The sequence below is a fragment of the Lampetra fluviatilis genome, chromosome 19, assembly GCF_964198595.1.
Source record: "Lampetra fluviatilis chromosome 19, kcLamFluv1.1, whole genome shotgun sequence".
NCBI classification, from domain to species: domain Eukaryota; kingdom Metazoa; phylum Chordata; class Hyperoartia; order Petromyzontiformes; family Petromyzontidae; genus Lampetra; species Lampetra fluviatilis.
This window is the reverse complement of record NC_136293.1, coordinates 13591341-13616315: the sequence shown is the minus strand read 5'-3', so window position 1 is coordinate 13616315 and position 24975 is coordinate 13591341. Positions and strand designations below refer to the sequence as shown.

Genomic DNA, 24975 nt, shown 5'->3' with positions numbered 1-24975 from the left:
CTTGTTCAGAAGCGATCTGGTCACAAACAAATAGCTCAACGAAGTGGCTTATCACGCGGAAATCTAGAGCAGGCAAACGCTCTCAAGGCGTGTGTCTAAGACGTCGGGCAGCATGGAGGAGGAGGCAAACCCCTCCGACAAGGAGGGCTCTCGAGAGCTCGGTCTCGTGGGGCCCTTCTGCGAGCAGTGACGTGACGAAGACATGGCCGTGCTGCATATCCCTTGCTGTTTGACCACAAGAGACAGGGATGTGAGAAATGGCCGTGCTGCATATCCATTGCTGTTTGACCACAAGAGACAAGGATGTGAGAGTGTCTAAAAGCGAGCTCGAGAACCAGTCGTGGCCACTGGCGCTGTGAGTCGTGACCATGAATCGAATCCAGGTGGCAGGGTTCTCAGAAACTGTGCGCGAACCAATTCGCGACATCGCCACGCATTGTGCCACACGGAGAAGCCACGGCGAGGGCTTCTTTCAAAGGGGCAGCAAGAGCCTGCGAGTGATTAAACGATCAGCCCCTGGCGATGTCCAGCAGCAGCAGCAGCCTCTTCAGTTTATTCTTCCCGGCAGAGCCGCCGCCACCACCCAGTGGCGCTGCCTGAGCGCAGCAGCAGCAGCCAAGAGCCGCCTGAGCCCCGTAGCGTGACCTGAGCAAACCCCGTAGCGTGACCTTGTTACAATGGGGGGGGGGGGGCATACAACAAACACTCTGGGGGGGGCACAATACAGCCAATTTTGAACAAACTTTGAATCCCCATATGCACAGTCGTGGATAGGGAGCTGTAGATCAAAAGACTGAAAAGTGTGAAACGAAACATGGAGAGAGATGTATTCTTGGAAGTATACAGAGACGCGTGATGATCGACGTGGATGAGAGAACACGCGCAGCAGGTCGTGACATCAATCAATCAATACGTGTGTAGGGCAGGTCGCCATCGAGAACAATGGTCAAGACGAACACAGAGTGGCAGCCAAGGAATGAAACGCATCGAAGAGGTCGTGCACGGAGGAGATGGAGCAATGGAGGTGGTCCGTGTGCAGACGACAACTCGGTGGGCTATGACATCCAGAGATCACGAGAGGTGGCATTGGCTGGCGGAGACCTTCATCGAGCAGTGGATTGACGGTGGCTGGTCGTGATGAGAATGCATCATGGATGTGGGCTGAGCTACAGAGTTGCTCTGAGCCCCGCGGGGTGGGAGACCCCCCCCGCCCCCATCACGTCCTGCCCCCATTTGTGTAGCCTCCAAGAAGCCTCCCCCAGGGCGCTGATATTTCCCTGGGATGGATGGAACTCCGAGGCGAGGCGTTTTAAATTTTAAACAGCCTCCCCGAAGACTTACGGACAAAAGCCACGGAGATGCAACATGACGGGGTGAGTGAGTGTGAAGTCGAGCCTACTGTCTGCGCAGCACGGTGTGTGTGTGTTAAGAACATCACCACACAGGAGTCGATACCAGTCCAGTACTGCTTTGTGCGGACAGTTGTTGTAGGAGCTGTGTAAACAATGAAGTACGTTCTTTTTTTCGAAAGGCAAACTGCTTTAGACGTAGCGAATATTTTACTGCAAGTGGTTTAGGCAAACTGGTATCGGTCTCCCGCCAGAGGAATGTGGAATTTGCACCCCTGGCTCAGAGCAACTAATTAAGATGATTCTTGGTTCTTTCGGTAAAGTGACGTAGAAGGGAAATAATAAAATAATAAACATTTAACATAATAAAATAAAATTCTCTAGTGAGAATTGTATTTTATTATGTTTTAAATGAAATTCTGTAGTGAGAATTGTATTTTATTATGTTTTATTATTATTTTATTATTTCCCTTCTACGTGACTTTACCGAAAGAACCAAGAAGATGACAAAAGGATGTTTCACTATTTTAATCTAACTAATGGTGCTAATTGGTCACTGGCTCAATCCGCGGACGAAATCCTTCGTGAATGTAACGCCAGGAGTCGTCTCGAGTCGAGCATTGGTTTCAGCAGAAGGCTCTGAGCAGGGCGGCCATTGTGATTCATTCCAGGCGAACACGAGTGACGAGTGATTGATGTTATCCGGTCCCAAACCGCACCTCCCCTTCACTAACCCGCACTGACATCGTAGCGGCGAGACATTATAAAACAACCCCCATTGGCGATACGGCGTGGGCAGGTCTCCATCCAGCAGTGGATTGACAAAGGGCTGTGCATTGTCACAAATTGTCATCTTTTACAGTGAACCATCACATCATCACGCACTCGCAAGCTCTCCCTCGTGTGTCGTCGTCGTCGGCAGACCCTCTGGGTTATAAACATTCATTCGCTAGGTTATCACAACCAATGACGTTCAAATGTTGCATATTCTCCACCTTTTTCCACCTTATAGATTAAAATAACGGTTGGGAATATGCCTTATTATGCAGTAGGTGTTGTATGCGACCAGATGTTGTATGCCTGTATTGATACCAGGCGCAATGTTGTGGTGTTTCTTTACTTCCCCGCAGAACAGTGTACCTGCGGCAGTAACGAGACTTAGAGGAATGTTCATAGTTGAATATTCCTGCAGGTTGTTTGTCTCGTCGGGAAAACGCGTGATTATTGTTTAGCAATTTCCCTAAAAGCCCATTAAAATCCAGCAGATGTTTCAGACTATACCTGTTTATAGACTTGACTAATGTGTACCGACTCTCGCTGCTTCAACGCTACTTTGTAATTAATAATTCAAGGATCATTATTGAGGTCGCTAAGGTCGCCAATTACTGCGCAGCCTTCGCACAAATTTCACGGCGGCGGAAACAGGCAACGCGAAGCAGCAGGCTGTGCTGCCTGCATCCTGTGTGATCATTCTTCTGAGTATGATCATGCTTGGGAAGACTCGGCGAGTCTTATGGCTCTTTTTCAGGAAGAGCCTGCCGAGGAGACGATGCTTTCTCTGAACAGTATATTCCAATGGAGTAAGTTGAAGGCAATGTGTTTTAGTTTTTGCAAAAAAATGTGGCACACATTGACCTACTCTTGCGGATTACATCAAGGGGTCATTCAGGTGCCACTGCGAGGCAGATGGCGCGTATCTGTGCGATGAATACTCCCGCAGCATGTATATTGCACTTCTTTCGCACCGTACGTAGCCAACTCCGATAATTATCGGAGGACAACAAACTAAACACAAAACGTGTAACCCACTCTCGGGGCGGCCGCTGCATTGGGACCGTTAATCTCTGCAACAAGCGGCGACCCCACGACCGCTGGGTATGAATTTAATCATGCAGTCATTTTGATAAAACATGTGCATGCCTCGAAACTTGCAATTATTATCACGCGTCATCATCCCTTCCACACACACACCATGCATGCAGGCAACCCACGTGGGAGGTCTTCTCGAGTTGGAGCGAGTGGTCAGCATGCGTTGTTGCCCATCACTGCCTTTTATCGATAATGAGTTTGGAAGGAAACGTTGATTGAACCTAAACGCACTAGTATCAAGTTTTTTTTTAAACTTAATTGCCTTTCTGGTAAAAAGAAACAAATTCCAGTTTGTTTCTGCGCTGCTCTCCCGACAGGAGGGGAAGGTTACCGGGTCGCAGAGCGCCAGGACACGACAGTGGCGGGCTGCACCATTCAATTACCGCAGACCCTGGCCGTCACGATCACTAATTGTGATCAGAAAATTGCGCAGTCGCTCGTTTGTGATGGGAGGGTAAAGTCGGGTCGCCGCAAACGTGAACGCCGCCTTCAGCAGTGGCGGCGCTAGGCATAAGCAAACTCAGCAAAAGCTTAAGGCCACGGGCAAATTAACTCAAGGGGGCCCCACATTCATGCAAAATACGGGCGCATCGCTCAAATTCAAATCCTGATAAGCACAACAATCTAATGAATGAGGCCAATTGATCTCTGTCATCCTGATCCTGTCTGCATCTCTCTGCTCTCGTCTCACTAGATCTTTTGTTCATCTGTATTTCTCTTATCTCCCTACAGCTATATCTCCTGTCATCTCACTAGGATTGTATACATTTAAAAGGGAGCGGGTCCCACAAACATTTTCTGCTTCGGGCCCTCAATGGGCTTAGCACCACCCCCACTGATTGTGACCGCTGGAAACGCTGTTCTATCAAAATCGCTCGGAGGCTGACTCCACCACACGGAAATGTGAAACGTTTCTGTGGGTTATTCCGAGTAGGGGGTCACTTTTGATGGTTTACACAGGGCACCACCATGGACACTTACACATGGGATGGTGTTTCAAAACCACTGTCCTTTGAATCCACCCACAATGCAATACAACTATTTACACATTTTTTTAAAATCACACTGTGTATTATGTATATGACATTTTAAATGCATATGACATGCAAGTGTTTGGTAATAAAATACAATGTATCGCGATGTGTCAATCCACTGCTGGAAGAAGGCCTCCCCACGCAGTGTCTGTCATGTTGGTTGACCATATTTCACCAAGATGGTCAGTGAGGGTCGTTGCATGCATGGGTGGAGATGGGGGCGGTGTGGGCAGGACAGCTTCAAATATCACTCGCCACTGATGTTGTCTGTGGCTTGGAATACAATTGAGGATCACTGGGGCCATAGTGTGCTCACCACTGCGCTACCGCTCCTCCCGTATGAGATCTATAACTGGAATAAATTGGGCACATACAGTGTTGTGCATCAGAGGCGAATCGTTACAGATATAATTTAGGATGAAATACCCCCTTCTACTTGACATAACAGTGAATGTCGCGGCCTCTAGCGGCTTGCGTGTATCACGTGAACTCATGAACCACGACATACCAGTGGCAAACAACACATATTTGGACGGACGCGATTTGATGCGTGAACGCATGTTTGTACGTATGGTGAGATTAAGAATAGATAATTGATAAATCGAAGCACGTGGAAGGAACCCATTGATTACATAAAGGCACAGGGTACACCGGATTGTGTAAGAGTGAAAGTGTTCGCGAGATGACATTGAGGTGCGCAAGGCATGCACGTATCTCGCGAAGCGTTGCTACATACCTTTAGTTTATCCAAACAACAAGAAAGCAACGCCATGAGCTTAAATACGCTCAAATATGCATTTGCAAAGGCTGCCCATTTCCAAGTTGTAGTTTGCTTAAATATAAAGGTGGCAGTGCACAAGCACAGCATAACGTGTTCGCGTCGTCTGCATTGCATTGATTCAGAGTTGATGTTTTCGTTAGGCCACGTAATGATCGTACCAAATTGTTTATTGGGTCCCGCAATGAATGTTGGTACATTTCCAAATGATTGTTGTTGCATTATCATGGTGCTGTTTCTCGCCACTAAGTGTCACGAAATCTGCTATATTATTGTAAAAAAAACATTCGTCAATAGCACTGTTGCCTGCAAAGGAACAAATATAAAATTGGCGACAAGTTGCTCGTTGGTAATGCAAACTTAGCACATGCACATCGCTCTGCCCACTGAGGGGTCAGCACGTTAACCCCACCATCACGCACACGCGCGCACACCCCCCACACACACCACACACACAACACACACCCCACACACCCACCACACACACAACACACACCCCACACACACACCACACAAACAACACACACCCCACACACCCACCACACACACAACACACACAACACACACCCCACACACCCCACACATACACCACACACACAACACACACCCCACACACACACCACACACCCCACACACCCACCACAACACACACACCACACACACACACCACAACACACACCCCACACACACACACCACACACACACAACACACACCCCACACACTACACCACACACACAACACACACCACACACCCCACACACCCACCACACACACCACACACCCCACACACACCGCACACACACCCCACACACACACCACACACACAACACACCCCCACCACACACACCCACCACACACTCCACACACACAGCACACACACACCACACACCCCACACACACACACCCCACACACGCGCACATACACCTCACACACCCCACACACACACACACCCCACACACACCCCAAACACCCCACACACACCACACACTCGCACACCCCAGACACACCCCACACGCGCACCACATACCCCACATACACCACACACACCCCACACACACCACACACACACCACACTCACCCCACACGCAGCCCACACAGACCCAACACCCCACACACAACCCCACACACCCCCCACGTGCACGCTACGCGGCGTGGCAGGGTGAACGCCAAGGCGGGGGATGGGAATGGCTGTGGTGGTCACGGAGGAGAGGGGGGTGGAGGTCCGCTGATCTGCATCGGGCTTCAGTTGACAAGGGGAGTGAGTGGGGAGCGGTGGGCAGGAGAGGAGTGGCTGGGATGGTGGCTGTGTGGGTGTTGAGATCTGCCCCTGGGTGTGGGCGATGAGGTGTCCACGCACAGGAGTCGCACCGTCATTGCCTGGGGAAGGAGAAGAAGTCGCCAGCTTCTCGGGAGACGGCGACAGTTCGTGCGGCGGCCTCCAGAGGGGTTCGGGAGATTGTTGCTCGCTCCGCCTTGAAGTTTTGCGAGAGAGAGAGCGGAGAGGCACAGGAGGAGGAGGAGAGGCACAGGAGGAGGAGGAGAGTGGGGGAGAGTGGGGGGAGAGGGGCCAGAGAGGAACGCACGCCGACTGTGCGTACAGCAGCTTGGCGAGAGACGACGTCCTCTAGCAGTGACAACAACAACAAGAAGAACAACAAGAACAACACGTGCACCCGGGCCAGTGAGCGCATGAAGAAGATGTCCCTCTGCCTCCAGTGAAGCGAGAGGTACCCCGCGCGCCGTCCCTGTTCCCCTCCCGCTGCTGCCGCAGAGCTCGCCTCCCCGTCTCCCTCCTCCTCCTCTCTCGTGAGAGCGCCTGCTGCTGCTGCTGCCAGCTTCTCACGGCTGCCGTGCACACAGACACACACAGAGACACACAGAGAGACACACACAGAAACACAGAGACACACAGAGAGACAGGGGGGATGTAGCGAGAGAAGCCACCACCACCACCGCCAGCGCTCCCTGCGTCTTGCAGGCGACGGTGGTGGTGGTGGTGGCTCTGCTCGGGGTCGCTGCGAGCGGGGCCGGGGCGCGATTGCGAGGAGCTGGCGCCGCTGTGCGCCTCTTTGTATGGCAGCAGCAGCAGGAGCAGCAGCAGCAGGAGTAGCAGGAGCAGTAGCAGCAGGGCCGTGCTAGGTGCTAGGTGCATGGCAGTGTTGGAGCAGGGCGAGGTGCATGGCAGTGCGTGTGTGCGCGCTAAGTAGACTGCACCGCGTATTGTGTGGAGAGGTGGAGTGTCCGGGTGGGATGGATGTGTATGCATCGACGGTATGTGGCTATAGGGGAGAGTCTATAGGATGATTGTGAATGTATGGGATCAAGTGTGCCTATAGAGAGTGTGTGTGTGTACAGGGTAACGTGCTTGTATGGGATGTGTATTTATTGAGGGAAGTGTTACAATACACTGGAATAAGGTATGAAGGTACGGTACAGTGTGTGTGTATAGTGAGTGGTATACGGGATGAAGTGTGTTTAATTGTAAATGTTGTGATACGAGCCACGTGTAGTAGCAGTGCAAGACGCGCATTTGTCTTCGTTTAAAACGTTACGATGGGCAAGTTATGAACTATGCGAGTGTGTGTGTGTGCGCTTGACTTAAGAAATAATCTCTTGCAAACACTTGTGGAAGCGTGGCCATGGATATGCGCACAGAGTCTAGGATCAGTCGGTGTCTGTGTGTGTGTGGTATGTGTGTTTGAATGTGCCTCGTCCCCCCCCCCCCCATGCTCCCCGTCGACTTATATGGCCCTCTCCGTACGTGCGTTTACATCGCCCCGCACTCCTCGTTGCGATGTGCACCTTCAGCGTGGATTGGGTTGAGTTGTCAGCAGCGGCCGCCTGCGTGGTTATTGAGAGTACAGAGAGTGTCGCTCTGCCTTCATGCAGCAGCAGCAACAGCAGCAGCGCACCACGCTGCTGCTGTTGCTGCTGCTGTGTATGACCAGCTGTGTGTGACCTGCTGTACGTGACCTGCTGTGCGTGAGCTGCTGTACGTGACCTGCTGTGCGTGAGCTGCTGTGCGTGAGCTGCTGCTGGAGTGTCTGCGCCCATTGACGAAGCAGGTGCGGCGAGCCCATTGAGACTAAACGTAGCCACTCGAAGGGAGACCTCGATTATATTACAAAAAGAAAACTACAACACTGTTGTCGTTGTTGCGATTCTAGTTGGCTAAAGGCTGTCACTCTTACCAGGATTGCGGTGTTGTGATGGCCAAGATCACAACAATTCCGTAAAGGCGCAGCGCAGAAAGTGCGTGCTCATGCCCCTGCTGGGAAAAAAAAGCCTCCAGTCAAGGGAGCTCTAAAGAAGCTCATCTAGAGCGTATTTGGCCTATTTTTCAAAGTTGTCACGGCCAAGGTTAGAAACATGTGCACGTTTAATCCGAAGGCCGTAGACGACTCCACGCGTGGTAGCAGCTACAGTGAATTAACGAGAAGGACCGGAGTGGCAGAGGGCACGGATTCCACTGTGGCCATCTCCGTGTCACACTCCGTCTGCTTGGAGCGAATTGGAGTGGATGGAGCACCTGCGTTTGTCTGTGTGTGTCAACGTGTAGACGACAATTGATAGAACATAGGCGCTGTGTGTGTGTGTGTGAAGCCTGTCGGGCGAATGTTGACCATTTCGGTGTTGGCTCGTGTGTGTGTGTTTGAATGGGGCCCTGACGCTGCCTGCCATGTATGCCCGTGCATGACTTGGTGCTACCAAAGCATAGAGCCGTTGTGAAGACTGGATTGAACCAAATGTGGCGTGTGTGCTTCTCTTTGTATGCCTTTTAGCCCCGTATTTGTCTCTGTGAAATACGAAAATAAGGGCAAAAGGAAACAAAACCCACATGGAAGCAGTGTCAAAATTAAAAAATGAAATAGCTACGCAACTTGTTGTGTGTGTGTGTAAAATTAGAAGTGTCTGGTTACATAGTTGTATGAGTATTATCTACTCTGTGTATGCTAATAATAATAAGAACAGTTGAGTAGTTATGAATGTCAACTTCAACAGAGCTCAAATACAAAGTTCGATTGTATCTCACGGCATATCATTAGAAACACGAGTGCAGGTTTCTGAAATCCCGCCTCTCCTCTATTCATCCAGCGGTGTAAGTGGGTTGGTCGCAGTTGATGGGCAGCTTGCACGTGGTGGTCGGTCAACACGTGGCATCTGGGTCTTTATGTACATTACTATGTTAAGTTTTCTGACATTTGCCGATATTTTACCATTTTAGGGCCCCATTGCAATTTGCGTGGCACCTTAGTTGCGTAAACAGAAAATATGTGTACACATTTTAATACAATCCTCGCCCTGATGTATACATTTACATGGGGGAAAATGGATCGTATTCAATAATTGATGCAAGATGGCTATACACCTGTCATAGACCATGACACACATGACATGCATGCCACTTGTAATGTGTAGCTGCACGTGGTGGCCTCAGCGCCATTCTCCGCTTAAATTGTCTGACAGATCCATTTTGTGTCTGTGGGTGTCAATGCCTCATGGTGGCTGTTAAACTTTTATAAAAGCACGCTCTTGATGTAGATGAGTATAAATGCGTGTCTGGCTCTGCCGGGCCAGTGTGGCTATTCCTCAAGTTCGTCAGCCATCCTATGATCAATATTGACACTGTTTCTCGGCTCCTAATGCTTTTTGTGGTTTTCCTTCCCACCTCGCGCTTTCCTGTGATCACCGCTGGAGACTGGGTCTTATTTTGCCATTCTTGTTATTTTTAGGGGAGAGGAATGATGTTCGTCTGCAATGGCTCACTCTCCCTTGACACTGAATTAATTTGGTATGTCTGCTGTGCACACACAGAATCTCAGTCGTGCATGAAAGCCCTGCTGCATGCTGTACTGCATTCTCACTTTGGCCATAAAGTTGAGGGATTGAAATCACGTGTTGGCATGTGCAAACGACTATTCAAGCAAACAGGAAACTAATATTGGACTTTCGCTTTTAAACACATTGCCTGGCTCGTGTTTGTGAGTTAAACTAAAGCTCACAAAGAGCTTGCTGACTTAAAAATCAGAGTCCTTGAAAGGCGTTCTTACACGCTCGTTTTGGTAAAGCAAACTGTTTTGATGTCATTACACTGCAAAAATACCCTCGATGTGCACGTCCTTAGTTACGTTTTTGTAAGCCGACGTTGGCCTTGTAAGAAGACAAACAAAAACGTCAAGTGACTTACTCATCTACAAGGCGAGCATGTCCTGTGATCGCTGCATGTTCGCTGAATGCAGTGGCGATGTGGCTGATGCGCTATGACAAACGAGGGCCTGTTGCGGCAAGACATTGAAAATCCTCAAGCATGCTCCACCTTACTATTACTCACGCGTGCGGTGGAGGAGTGCTTGGAGGCGGTGTTTTGGCCGCGTGTCCCGGGACTGCGTGCGTGCACGATCTTGCCCTGGGAGTGCGATTTCCCCCCTCTGGTGTTGGCGCGCCCATCGCTCCGTGCCGGGACCGGCGCGCGCCACTCCCCAACGGCGCCCTCCTCGCCACGCTTAACCCCTTCCCGTGACCTTCACTTCTCCAAAAACGTTGATGAAACATGCGCCGTACGATCGTTTCTGTTGGGCCGAGTGGACCAATCATGCAGTCGGGTTCGTTTAATCACAGTGACAACCCAGTTGACAGGAGTACATACTACACCTTGCTCGTCGGCGGAAATTCCAATGAGCCATGCCTTATTAAGTTCCACCACAACCTACTATCCCCAACATCCATAAAGAATGCAAATATGCCAGTTGCCTTCCTCCCCACCAAGACCATTCCATTTGTGTGTTATATATGCCCTCGCGGTCAAATAAACATATCTTGAATAGTTTATATGTGCGGCAATGGAGTATTTCCACATAAGCAATGTTCCACAAGCTTAAGGAATAATTAATAGGTTTTACGTTATCTGACCCAAAAAAGGTGAGACTTTTACTCTTATGATTAACTGCATTTGAATTATATTTTTTGTAAAATAAAACTTTTCACTATTATCGTCTAACAGTCTAACTAGATGAACAAAAGAATTACAAATTATATATCACACTTTCCCAAAGAATGCTGCATATAAATATGACGGGCTAAGTAAAACTAAAACTCATTTGTCACCGAGAGGCACGCACAGAGAAATGTAACAAAAATGTCGGTGATGGAAAAATAAAATCACTTTTTACTTTAACTTAACCGGTTATAGCTTATTTTTTAATATATAACATACTTCAGGCAGTACAATTTGGGGCCATTTCTGATGTATACAGTATTGTATCACCATCACCGTGAGCCATGATCTTTGCATTGCTGGATGACGGCATCTCCAAGTCATCGCCATCAATCCAGAGTCCCGTGATACCGCATTATTCCATCGGGCTCCTTTCCGCCACGTGAGCTGACCTCATCGCTCCATCGGCCCTGCTGGCTTGCCTCTCGAGCGTCTTCCCTCCTTCGGCTGCCATTCCATCATCAGTCTCTATCATGAGCTATCCATCCTTCTCCCGATACGTCCTGCCCAAGCCCACTACCCTTAACAGTTAGCATGATGCAGCGGCAGATCCCGGAAGATTTTTTTTAAAATGTAGTACCCATTTTATAAAGCTTGAAATTTTGGGACTGCTTCCCCCCCCTGGAAAGTTTATCGATTGACCTCTGGTATGATGCCTCTTATTTGCATTCGTACAGCACTCTGATGTGTCTGTTTCTCTCTCTGTCTTTCAATGTATTTCCAAGCCTGCACGAGAGTTTGCATATTTTCCATTTTCTTTATAAATGTTTCAGTTCCATGTGTCATCGTAGGTGACGTGGACTCATTCAAACTTTAGGCACATTAGTATGGTGTTGCTTCTCGGCCATATATATTTAATAGGGGTGGATGGTAGCACCTCCAGTGACTTACACATGCGATGTATTTATTGCTGACTTGAGAATCAATATTAATAGGTAAATCCATGCATCATTACTATTATGTATGCTTGGTCCATTCATTATATATTTCAGTTATGATGAAGGCAAAAGTCATTTTGGTTTTTACTGAATTATGTTTCAAAAATGTATTGCCTGACACAGGTGTGTGCACTGTGGTGTCCTGTTAAATCAAACCATAGAAGTTGCATATTTCTGATCTTATGCTGTAATGCTCTACATATTCAGATTTGGAATTGCATAGACCTCGAAAAGGGATTTACAGCAATGGTTACAGAGACTTACATTAATTTCTGTCTTTAATTACAATTAATTAACATCGGTCGCATGACATTATCTTCATATATTGTCATTATTATATGGATCACATTTGCCAGGCTAACTGGTGCACATTATTTCACGGCTATCAGCCGAGCTTGGATCGTTTCAATGAATTAACGGAATAAAAAAAAAGCTTCGACTCGATCATTTGTATTAATGATCCGGTGCCAAATGTTCACTTTGATCTGCATTTAGGCTGCACTTAACCTGTGCAAGGTCGAGCAAGAGTGAGGAGGAGTCTGCTCGTTTCAAACTCTGCATTAATTCAGTGTGCATGCTCACTGGTTGGTCACAGAATGTGTGTGCGTGGCTGTTATTCCTCTACAAATTGCCATACATCTCTCGTTGCGGTAGCCAGATGTTAAACACCTCGCCTGGTATACAGGAGGTCGTGGGTTCGTTCCTAACCCCGATGCCTTTATATTTAGAGTTTGCTTGTCTCTCTGCCTGTGGTCGCATGCATTTTTCTCCGGGTCCTCTGGTTTTTCGCTCCACATTTAGAATCAACGTGCATTTCGAGTATTTGGCTGCAATGCATTTCCACACGATAAGTCACTCAATGCATTTCCACACGATAAGTCACTCTGGCTATCACATGTGGCCAGGTCGCTTCTGAAAAAGACCTCTATAGCTCAGTTGGCCTTACCTGATCAAATACAAAAACTAGTTTTTATGTAAGAGATGGCACCTTTGTGAGGACGTCGCTGAGCATTCATATTTTTTGGACTAATGGTTACAATGCACTTATAAATAATGTACTGTTATTAGAAAGCTCTGCTTTGTCAGTGTTTTATATTCATGCAATGTTTATATATCTATAGATTTTGTTTATATTTTACTTTTTAATAATAATGTAATGTACACCTCTTTAACAATAAACGTCTGGGTGAAGACATTTTTGGTCGTGGGGTTTTTTGACGACAACTTCACCATCCTGGTCACTGTGGGTTGGTGTCGGGAAGGGTGCCTGGGAATGGTTTGGCAATCACATCCCATCGATGTCTGTTGTGGCCAGGAATTGAACCGAAGCTGTTGGGTTCATGATGCAAATCGCCAACCATTATGCTACCGCTCCACCCCTTGTATATACAGTATGTTAGTGTTACGAAATAGTTGGTGTGCATGCCACAGAGTTTATATATACACATTATGTGTCTGCAAAGAAAAACGTCAGTGCCCACGTGTGAAAATGAGCGTCGATTTGCACTGTGTGGCAATTCCACGTTACGGTTGACTTCCTACCATATACAGTCGTGATATTCAGGTGCGACCCATATTATTGCCCTGAGTAGGATGAATGGCTTTGGTCAGTTTTGGACGAGATTTAAACTTTCTCTTCTGGAGTGGTGGCACAGTGGTTATCACACTTCTGTGAACCCAGTGACCTACCTCAGTCTGATTCCCAGTCATGACCAACATCATTGGCCGGTGACATCTGAACCAGTCCTGGCCTCGCCCACCCACCCTCCCTCCAGCGACCCACACTGGCCGCTGTGGTGAAGTATGGCCGAGCAATACCCATGACTGATGGAGTGTTGGGGAGCCTTCATCCAGCAGTGGATTGAGAAAGGGCTGTACATTTTGTTTAAAGAGAGGCAGTAAACGTAAAATGTTAGGTTGTGCATGTAAATCTCTCACATGGAATACAATGAAATGGAAATCTGGAGATCTTTTTACCTTTTATTCTTAAGATTTAGGAAGCCATCTGACCACATCAACCTCTGAATTCCAGCTCTTGAGCTTTTACCCAAGCTCAGTATGCCTATACACCCTTGGCTAAAGTGTTCACACAAAGGAAACAATGACCATCGTTTATACGGTATATTCCTTTTCTTGCAGGATTAAACCATGAGATTTTTTTTTAAACTGTCAAAAATATAATTTATTTATTAAAAACATCCCAAAGTTTCGATTGGATGACACAACTGATGTGTACAATGTCACTAATCATGCAAACTAGACATTATGCAAAGATACCCGTGTGTTCCTCTGGCAAATGAACTCTAACCTGGAACAGTGAACGAGTGGTTCTCACACTGCACTATGAACCCAGTTCCTCGGTTCACACATCTCGCTACCGCAGCGCACACACGGCGGTGGAGTACTCTCACTCGGCGATTTAATGTCCGCTCAAGGCGTGTCAGTGGAATGGCCACCTAATCCTCATGAGCAGGGCCGGCCCGAGGCATAAGCGAACTAAGCGGCTGCTTGGGGCCCCCTGGCCACCTTCTAGCACAGATGAGTCTGCGTGGTGGGAGGGGGGCCCCCAAATCAAATTCTGCTTAGGGCCCCCAAGAGGCTCGGGCCGGCACTGCTCATGAGTCAGAGCACAGGGGTGTATAAAGGTGAAGGCCGCTACAATCACTGGATTGAACTTTAGAACGTTAAGTAAACAGAAAGCGAAACGTCAGCCAAACCATCTGCCAAAAAAGACGGTCACCGCATCACGCGATTTCAGATGCGCTTCTGCGGCCGTCTGGAATGTTCTTCCTTCCGATATTAGAAAGCCGCTGGAGTTATGCACTTTTAAATCTAGATTGAAAACCCATTTCTTTAGAAATCCAATTTCTTTAGAAATGGGTTTTGTGTGTAGTTTGTTGTCCTCCCCACGCACCTCCGATTAGCACGGTTGGCTACGTACGGTGCGAAAGAAGGTCAACGTACAGAAGACATACGTGAAGGCTGCGAATCGTTCGTCGCACGCCGCTTCATGTCGGCTTCCACTGTGGTGGCGTGGGCACGTTTCGCGTACCGCGAGGCACGTGAAGTCCACTTAAAGCAAGTCAAACATCCAGCGTGAAACACCCCACCCTTGCGGTAACACCACTCGGCTTCTGCGGAGCCCTCCTTGGTGGCCCTCCGCTGTGTGTCAGCGGCTGTGTGTGTCCAATGCTCAGGTGTCCTGCCACAGGACGGCGCCTCGGATTCCCACGCTGGGTGCCGGTGCCGTGCGCGTGCCGAGCGGGACGGGAGCCTCTCCGGGGTCAAACGGAGCTCGGAGTCACTTTCGAAAGCGTTAAATTAATCATCGCAATGTCGTGCGCCAAAACGCGCACATCTAAGTGCATTCATTCTTAGTTCTTCATGAAAGCAATGCTTCAGCAGGAAAAGCCTTTGAACACATAATTGCATAGATTTGCTGTCGGCTCAAAGCTAGGTAGTTAATTTTTCGTAATTAATTATACTCTGCTTAATGCGTTGTAAAAGTATTTAACAGATGTTGGCCACCGGAGAAAAAAAATCCCATTTGAAGCTCCGTTTCCGTTGTCAAGTCGCCATGAGGGACAGTACATTTACAAGTGAGTCATAAAAGTTGCACTTTTTTTTAAAAGCAAGGTACACCATCCGTCAGATCGCGTACAAACGGAGTGCTTGCAAGTCTGGGCATGACTGCATCAGCTCGTAAGGATGAGAGACCGGCTCGTGTGCTCAAGCATGCAGCAGCAGCACCACCACTATCCCTCACAAGATAAACTGGTTCGCAACCGCTCAACAGAGCTGATGTATCCCAATAATTATATTCTGTATTTTTGAAGCTCTGAGCGAGACAATTTCCCTGCGTGTTATTGAGACCATCATGACACAGTTGCTGCATTGCAGGATTGTTTTTGTTTCAGGGGGAGGGAGTCTGTCCACCTGACTTGTGTGCTATGATTGCACGCGCACTCCACGTGCTGTTGCATAGCCCCCAACTCTCGTGTCCCGTCGGCACGATGTCTTGCGAGCGAGTGGCTTCGAGTCGTGGCCGCACGTTTACAGTTCCAGTGGCACGTACGTAAAAGTTGCCCGTAAAATCAGGTTGCACAATTACACGCAGCAAGTTAATGTAGCGGACGCGCGGTTTTATGTTCAAATACAGTTTGTTTTAGGGAAGTTACGTGTCACGTGACTCACCTTGATAGTGAATCGTGTTTCTCTGTCTGTACTTACACGTGCCAGGACGTACACGTGAAAGTGTTTCATATAAAAAGGAATACAAATGATATCTAACGTGCGTGTGTGTCTTGTACTTCTGAAATCTATGCTCCAGTAGTGGGTGAAAAATACTGCACTAAGCCAACTCTTGGATTCAGATATAAGCCTTATGAAAATAAATGCATAACACCTGTCAATCATAATTTCAAGTGGCAGGTCACAGGAGCATGATCACACGATCGAGTGTGCATAATAGAGCTCGCGTGATGCATCGTTATTTCATTGAATCAGATTTGGAAGGGGAAAATCTGATTGAACGGGAGAAAGAGAGAAGCATTATCTCCTCTTTATTAGATCAATTTAAAAAAATGAACCCTGATGGTTTTACCTCCCTATTGTGCCATAATGGTTCATAAGAGTGCCCAAATTTAATCATCAGGCTATAGATAGTCGAGTGATTGATATGTACTTCATATTAAGTGTTTTATATATATAAGCAGTAGGCATGGATGTATTTATCCTCTCCACAATAAAATAAATTGCCATGGGTTGAGCTGATGATTCAGTTAAAGAATAAGTAACGTTTTGGTCTATTTTGTATTATCTGGTTCGGCAGTGTTCATTTGTTTATAACGCCATGCAAAGTGCTGCAGGTCTCTCATTCGTAGTTCTCATCCGATGACATGTTTATTGCCGTAAAACGTGCATACGTTATACATCAATTCTTACACTCCGGTATAGCATGAGCATACACATTTTTAAAAATCCATAATCGATGCTTTGTTATATTGCTATGAATGGATTTGCACGGAGTCTGGCGTACTGGTTTAGTACACGCATCCAGCGATGCAGTATTTGTTAATTATTCCCCTAAATATTTTGTTTCCGTCGAGCAAGGCCCCACATTTCAAACCATCGCGGCGTGACAAAAGACAAAAGACAATGTATTATGTCACAGATATTGATATTGTTGTCACATTTCCGAAAGTAATGTGATACGTGCGGTGTATGATCGTAGCTTGTGCCAGTTACAGTGCATTGTGTTCACGCGTGCCATGTTGTCACACGAGACGAATCTTTGCCGTTTGCAGGTGATCTGTTAAATTGCTGGCGGTGACATAAAGCAGTCACTCAAGATGCCCACAATTTCCAAAACGTCTCTGTAATTGGGAACGTTAATGTAGCCCAAGTTAATGTCATCGAGTTAGCCGTGGTTTATCACACTAAGGCAGGCTCACGTTTAGTATGCGAGTGTTTAAATGTAATCATTGTAATGTTCCACTGCCCCAGACCGTCTGGAAAGTGCTCTGTACACACACCTCTGCCCAAGGCGATATCTATTTTCTTACACCAATGCTGAGATGTATATATATATAACTTCGACAACCACATGTTTAAGCTTGTGTTGGAGTATAAAATACATGTTCGTTTAAGTAACACATTGTGCATTGTGGTGTATTATTTACTGTATTTCAACGCGTGTTTTGCACACTTATGGATTCATTGTGGGATTGACTGAACACTCGAGCAGAGTAAGGATGTGAATTGCACTCCACTGCAGGTGGAAGGGCGTCTGTGACAGGGGGCACAAGGGAGCACCTTCTTCAGGGGATTGTGGCCAACTCTTGCACGTGAGTCAGGGCGCCACGGTGGCTAGGAGATGTTAACTTCCTCGCCTGGTATACAGGAGGTCGTGGGTTCGACCCCGTCCCCAACGCCTGTCTATTTTGAGTTTGCGTGTCTCTCTCTTTCCCCACGCGTGGGGGTTTTCTCTGGGTTCTCCGTTTTTTCCCTCCACATTTATAATTATCATGCATTTAGAGTATTTGGCTGCAATACATTTCCACACGATAAGCCACTTTGTTGAGCCGTCATGTGGCCAGGGTCCATCTGCAAACAAACCATATTGCTCAGTGGGCCTTACCTGGTAAAAATACAAAAACATTGTTTAGTTTTATAGACCTCTTGGAAGAGGAGAGAGCACCCACACTTTGTCCCTTCATAGTCTACTACCTCAAAATGCCCTTCAAAGGCTAGGGATAATGGTATTTGATATTCATGAATCACACAATCTCCGATTATTAGTGTGTAATGTGGCTGACGGGAGCGAAACCTTTTTATAAACCTGGCTTGCTCATGTGGTTTGGTGGCCTCTACATTTTCCAAAACAGTCATCGGTTTCTATTGATCTATGCAATGTATATATGTGCAATACGATGTGAATGGCTCTACTTCAAATCGGTTTAATAGCTGAATTGTTGCATCATGTGACTGTTGAGAGATGGCAGCAGCTTGGGGAGGCCTTCATGCAGCAGCAGATAGATCCTCGTTGAGAATTAAGTATTCATTCAGTGCAGGACTTCAGTGTTTTGACTCACCAGGGCCTGATTTCTGCAACACCATGCTCACCAGCTCAGCATCCATTCCAGCTCTCCAGTGGCGAAGGGTGGCACAACCTCGGAGCCGCACCACTGATTGCCACAATGATGAGCCCATCGCCAGGCTGAGATCCTAATGAACTCTGCCAGTCAGGTTCTGATTACCCAGCTGCCAGAGCCGGCTGCTGCCTATGGAGTTCACAGGGTGATGGGTGATAGGTGATGGCAGAAGCAAAGCCATGGGAACGAGCCCAAAGTCGCATCCTGGCTGAGTGCCCAGGATAACCCGAACGCAGGCTGATGGCACGATGCATTTGGTACAGTAGTGGTGTACACTAAATACAGTACTATGGACTGTCCAGCAGCCCATGGTAATACTGTAATCGGCTTGTGATTGTTTGAGCTGATATGCCAATGGGTGGCTCATGCTGTGGCAAACAACCTGCATCATCATCGGAAGGTTATCGGTTACTTTCTCCATGAAGGTCAACTTGACCTACCATCCCACTATGGTTGATAAAATACATACCACTTTGTCAGAAGTAAACAGTGGTTGTCCTGGGGATATTCTGGCTCCCGTCCATAGAATGTGGAATTCCGGCACTGGATTAAGGTCTCTAATGGAGATGGGCACTGCCCAACGCTAATTTCAGCAAAAAGCGATACGCATTTTGTCTGCACTAATGGGTATACATTTGTTTTCAAACATGTATTTTCCCCTCTGGAGCTTCATTAACATCATTACTTGGCTGATGGAGTTTTAGTATGCCCTGTTGGGAAATGTTGGCTGATGTTAACTTAACAACTTTGGCTGGGGTGATAATGGAGAGAGAACTTCTTCCTCTTGGTTATCCTGCTTCTCAGGACTGGCATCCCAAGTGGAAAAAGGCAGCCTTTTTTCCAAGTATTGAGCATCGAATAACATTGTGTGATTTGTCTTTCCTATGGCTGCTAATACATTGCAGATATTTAATTGCTGTGAATTTTTGTATTGTTGTCTGTACTTAAGATCTTTCTGATTTTGCTACTAATTATCGGGACTGTTCCCAACTCAGCTATGCAATTACGTCGTTCTTTCCACTGCAAGTTTATTTGTATGCAAGATCCGCTATCAGTTATACCAGGAGATTGATAGTCATGTGGTCATGCTTGGCCCTGCTATGTTTTGATGCGAGAATATGAGCAACATGGTGGCTTAAAGATTGTGTATGGTGTAAAATGTTAATGACGTGACTTTTGTGTGCCCTTATCATATATGAGAGTTCATCTTCGACAATTATTAAAATTCGTCCTTTAAGAATCTCATGGGATTCATGCCCATGTATTTACAGTCGCAATATTACACGGCTGTCTAGATGCCACGGTTACTGGATTTAAGATAATGGTCCAGTCCCAGCCATTACCTCATTCCTGCCAGACTGGAAATAATCGGAAGTTTGGTTTCATTCTTACAGTCGATGTTAGCAAAATGACTCACCAACTCAAATAAAAGGGCATTGACTGGGATCGTCTCAAAACAATATCATTCGACCGGAGCAGAGCTCCACTAGAGGCGGGGCCCATATCACCTCACAAGATCAGGCACGATTTTCATAGGAGAAGCACTTTTCATCTTTAATGTGAGCAGGTTTGTGGGGGCACCCCCCCCCCCCACACTCTGGTGGTTGTGGGTGTTCTACTATAAAAGGGTTGTCGGTCGTTACCGGGTAGATTGCAGAGAGGATCTGCGAAGTTCGCCCGTGACTTTTTCTCGGATAACAGTTATGTTGTACAACTGTGTAATCATGATATGTATACACAACTACCGGCCACCAACTCGGTACTGAGCCTCCTGTTTGTGCGCTCATGCCCAAATAAATTAGAATCAGAATCTTTATTTAGACCGGAGGTTTTCAAGGCTCCGCCATCAGCATAATCGTGCATTCACGTCGCCTTGTTTGGAGCGAGGGAAAACGTCTTCACCCTCGTCGCCTTTAGCCCCGTGTCGTTTGTGATCGGGGTCGCCGGATGAGCCTCGCGTTGTCACCTCCCCTCTCCCCGTCTGCGGCGTTCAGCCCGAGACCAAAACGCTCCTCGTAGCAACATCCTTGGCCTTGTCTCTCCCTCTCACCTTCACTCGGCCCTCCTTGGAGAGAGAGAAAAAAACACAGACTCAAAAATACCATGATGTTAGTCCAAAAGGTCGCGCGTGTCGCTGAGCCATATCTAAATATTGTGGCAGTGTCCGGTTTCTCCCGGAGCCCGCAGTGGCCGCCCAAACCTGTCCTGACGTTCCATATTGTTATCACGTCGTGTTATATTGCAGAATGTTCTTGAATGATGTGTACGTAGCATCACATCGTCAACATGATTCGTATGGGTTCTTGCATTGATGTGAACTGTACAGTGTATGGCTTAGTGGACTGGACTATAAAAGGTATTCAGGGATGCATTTTAAAAGCAAGATATTGGTACTTTATTATTATTTCAGGCAAGTGAACTCTCTTCATTTGAAATTACAAGCGATGTTCAATTCATTCTGACCAAAAATAATGATTTTTTTTCTCGGAAATTAGCCATGCAAATATGGTCATGATTAGAGTCTTGTCTATCCGATTATTTAACGAGCATAATTAATTACTCGACTCAACTAAAGCCTGCCGCAGGATGAGAGGTCATGGGGCCGGACTTGATGACGCCGTTGGCAAGGCGCGAGCTGCACCTCACTGGGCTCGCTTTCAGGGGGTTTCTCCACTTTTTGTGAAGGAGCCTGAGTCATCGACCCAAAGAAATTGCTGATGACAACGTTTGGTTGACGGATCGACTCATTGTCCCCAGCTGCTGTCGTGGCGGTCACAATGAACGAGCGTGTGCTTTTTTGTCACAAGCATTAGAGAAATTCCACTGTTATAGTATTAGGGTAGCGTACTAACAGCTGTAAAATGACAGGACTTACACCACGTTTGTACTAATTGAATCGCACCATGCACTGAAGGCATAATGCAATAATGCCCTCGCTTCAATCACCGCTTTTTGTGCGCCCAGCAGAATCCCAGCAGAATCCCAGCAGAATCCCAGCAGAATCCCAGCAGAATCCCAGCAGAATCCCAGCAGAATCCCAGCAGAATCCCAGCAGAATCCCAGCAGAATCCCAGCAGAATCCCAGCAGAATCCCAGCAGAATCCCAGCAGAATCCCAGCAGAATCCCAGCAGAATCCCAGCAGAATCCCAGCAGAATCCCAGCAGAATCCCAGCAGAATCCCAGCAGAATCCCAGCAGAATCCCAGCAGAATCCCAGCAGAATCCCAGCAGAATCCCAGCAGAATCCCAGCAGAATCCCAGCAGAATCCCAGCAGAATCCCAGCAGAATCCCAGCAGAATCCCAGCAGAATCCCAGCAGAATCCCATTGCAATTAATGTAAAGGCACTTTTCACGATAACCGCACGTGCGGTTTTCCCACACTCCACCTCTCTGGCACCTGCATGTGCCGTGAAGAACGGCCATTGTCTGAAACGTCGCCCAATGTGGAAACTTTTTTTCTTATGATGGTTGTGTTTTAACACGTGAGTTTTTCAGTTTTCCCCAGACTTGCCAACACATTTTTGAAAATGAGTCCTTTCATGATGACGTTGTGTGGTTCAAGCCAGGTGCATTGGCTCGTGCTCGTATCGGTTAATTGTGGGGACACGCTTATGACGTGATTTGTGATACGGCGATATCATAGAAGAATGGCTCAGCAGATAAGCCAGCAAGAGCTTCTGATGTTAATTCCCATCTCAAGGATCGGGTCTCGCTGCAGTATATCAGTGGGCTGGCACCTGGTCACGTATCAAGGGTGACAATCGTGGTGCGTCTACTGTAGGCTTCCAGCAACTCGATTTCTGGAGGATTCAGTTGTAGCAATTGTTGTTTATGTTGGGTACAGGTGCTAAGATGGTTCAACACACATTCCTTCAACATTACTTTTGCGAGAGGATTCTGTACTGTAAAGTTAACAGCTGAAATTATTCTTGTTTTCACATCCTCGGATTCGTCTGAATCCCAGCTAGCTGCGCAGTCACCCCGCCTCAGTCGCCAGAGGTTGTAGCTCGCACAGACTACTCACCATCGTTGCTGGAGAGGCATCCATGGAGGCCATGGGGTTTAATTATGAGCTCCATTCCATGAAGCAAACTAGGAGCCGAAGCTCACGTTCCCATAAGGAAATCCATGCATAATGTATGCATGGATATGAACGCTGTATATTCAGTACTGTCTTTTATTTTGAATTATGTATGCCATTATCAATCACTCATTTAACTTAATTTGACATGGCTGACAAGAAGACATTGGGAAAACCTCGGCCAGACAATTTTTTTTTCACAAACCATTGGGGGATTTAAATTCCATTCTGAGTAATGTAATGAAACTGGCGGCGTAAAGTTAATTGGAGTGTAGGTCCTAGTATTAAACTTTGGCATATGTTTCCAAGCAGGCTGAGTAATTAAGTGCCGGAGTATTTAGATCATGTACGTGTTTAGGTAGTTGATTATGGCTCCGCAATCCTGTGCACGACTGTAGCAAGCATCTGTGCATTCACTGGGAACATATGGTGCAGCCGTTTAACCCAACTGTGCCCATGCCGTGTGCGGAATACAGAGACGCGTTGAAGAAACTTATGAATGAATATATTTCGCTCATTTCGCCCCCCTCTGTTTTCCGTGCCCATTTTTGTCCGCAGCATTCGCGTCCGCAGATCGCTGGGCAGCGCGCCGCACGCCACTAACGGCACCCCGCAGCTTCATCATGGTGCCCCGTGCGTCCCGTCAAAGCGTTGCAATTTTCAGTTTCGCGCTCCCCCCTCTCTCTCCAGAACACGCGCTCGGCGATTCCAAGCGAGGGTTTGGCACCGTTAGCAGTGCGACCGTCGTTCTCGCGCCGGGCTTTTATTACTTTTGCTCGAGGCGAGAGAACAACAAACCAAACAAATCCAGAACGCTATTTGGAGCTGTTGCAGGTGGAGTCTTTTTGAAAGGAGCCGGATAAATTGTGCACCAATTCTTAAGGTGCTTGAGAGTAAATCTTGCGCTATGGCGTGAAGATTCGTGTCTGCCTGTGGCTCGTTGGGTCTTGGTGGCCAGGCAGACGTGGCCCACACAAACCGACGCTCACTCGACTGGCCGTCAATTTGCCTCCTCATTGAAACTCCCTTCATCTTCATGATACAGGTTTTTGGGTTAGATCGCGTTATTTATAAATGTGTCGTAATCCTCCACCACCCGACATGGCCAAACAATTAAAAAGTGTCACGTTTGCAAAAGACAAATAGTTCACTACTTTAGCCCACCGGTGTGTTGAAGAGTGAATCAACATCATTTAAAATTTTGAGTATGACGTTTCGCTGATAATTAAATCCAGCATCATCGGGCAATTTGCCAGAATGACACACATTTAATAAATAAAGCGATCTAACCCAAAAACCTTTATTATTAATAATATTGGTCGCAAAAGCTTACGTATTAAACTCCCTTCATCTGTCACCAATTTAACAGCGCTCGTTTGCACGGGAATCAATTCGTAGTTTACCAGTGACTTGAATTCATGGGCAGTGTATTACGTTTGGAGAGTAAAACAGCTGCTTAATCTTACACTCATATCAGTCGAGTCAAAGCCCAGGGTCTCCCTGCTCACCAGATTTGACGCTGAGCTAGCGGTGGAAATTCCACATTCCCATGGTCGGGGCTTTGCTCTGTATAGAGTGATCAATATAGTAATCTCCTATACTGTAACTATAACATGATTTATTTCACACGTGGAATGTGTAAATACGAGAAGCTGGTTCTTTCCCTCGTGTGTCCCAGTCCGTTGCCTACCTCTGCGATGGTTACATGATACTGCACCCGCATTGTATTTGAAACAGGTTTTCCTTCCGTACGTCGCTCTGTTTTGTGTAAATAGTGTTGTTCACAATTGCATACGAATCGACCATTTATCACGAGAAGAACAAACCCGCTTGCGCTATTCTTGGATCCTCTTTAGCCCTCCGTGCACCTGCTGCCTTGATACATCGCCAAACTGTACTCTATTTGATGTGCAAGCAGGACGTGGAAAATGAAATGCCAACGTCATTGTCCATTGTTTAAAGTCCTCCTTGGCTGCCGAACATATTAATTTTGTTTGTTCCTAAAACTATGGGTGATATCAAACCGGTGAGGTCTTTACTTGCGAGTAGCGTAAGCTGTGTGCATTGTGTGATCTGGATCCCGCGTGTAACGTTGACTTGCATTGTGAGGCCTCTGCCAACTGACGTACTTCACCTGCAAGTCGATCTGCACGATATACAATATCTCCTTCTCGGTTTCAAGCTGTTCAGATGCTACGCAATAATAATGAAATACTGCTTCCAATAATAGAAAGTAATAAAGTTCTTACCCGCAGAAGTCTTAATTGAGTCTCGG

At 47.1% G+C, this 24975-nt stretch overlaps 1 protein-coding gene across 5 annotated transcripts in view; it reads left to right on the top strand.

Annotated features, from left to right (window-relative positions):
• Positions 1-6547: 6547 nt before the first annotated feature.
• LOC144937706 (protocadherin Fat 1-like) overlaps positions 6548-24975 on the top strand; it is a 231791-nt gene continuing 213363 nt past the window's right edge. For all 5 annotated transcript variants that reach the window (XM_078865142.1, XM_078865139.1, XM_078865140.1 and 2 more), the window contains exon 1: positions 6548-6759. The gene's annotated coding sequence lies outside the window, so the exon portion shown is untranslated. The remainder of the gene's footprint in view (positions 6760-24975) is intronic.